Genomic DNA, 652 nt, shown 5'->3' with positions numbered 1-652 from the left:
GACGCGTTCCTGTGTGGCTGCCCTAGGGGATCCTGCTCTGGCAGGGGGGTTGGACTAGATGATCTCTAGAGGTCCTTTCCAACCCCTGACATTCTAGTATTCTATGATTCCTGGGGACAGCAGCCATAGGAGAAAAAATCATTTTGAGTCCTGGCAGCTCCACAAGGCCTCCCTCTGTTAACCATGGTGACCCAGGCCCCGTCAGCCAGCACAACGTGGCTGACATGGTCCTTCATGCTCGCCTGTACAGCAAGAAATGAGGCTGGCAGGGACTGATGTCTCTACCCAAGCCTTGAGGCAGCAGGGAAAGCCAGTGGGAGCCGCGCCCCACTGGGCATGGTGGAGGGAGAGGGCCGTTGCGGTGGGGAAGGCCTGCAGGCAATGGCTGCCACGCTGGCAGCGCTGCAGCTCTAAGCTGACAGCTGAGGCTCATCCTCTCCAGAGATGGTGTGCCCCAAGGATGTAAAGAGATACTTTGGTTGTGGTGGTTTTGTTATTTGTTAAGTAGCAGCCTGTCTTTTTTCATTCACAGCAATGTATGTTGAGACCTATCCCTATGCTTCAAATAGTTACTGTCCCTCAAACGCCCGGCTGGGAGGCGGAAAACCCCCAGGCTGCCCCCGTGAGGGGCTGAACAGGTCCTGCCTGGCCG

The sequence above is a fragment of the Apaloderma vittatum genome, unplaced genomic scaffold (assembly GCF_000703405.1).
Source record: "Apaloderma vittatum isolate BGI_N311 unplaced genomic scaffold, ASM70340v1 scaffold23768, whole genome shotgun sequence".
NCBI classification, from domain to species: domain Eukaryota; kingdom Metazoa; phylum Chordata; class Aves; order Trogoniformes; family Trogonidae; genus Apaloderma; species Apaloderma vittatum.
The sequence above is the reverse complement of the archived record's forward strand: the minus strand, read 5'-3'. Positions refer to the sequence as shown.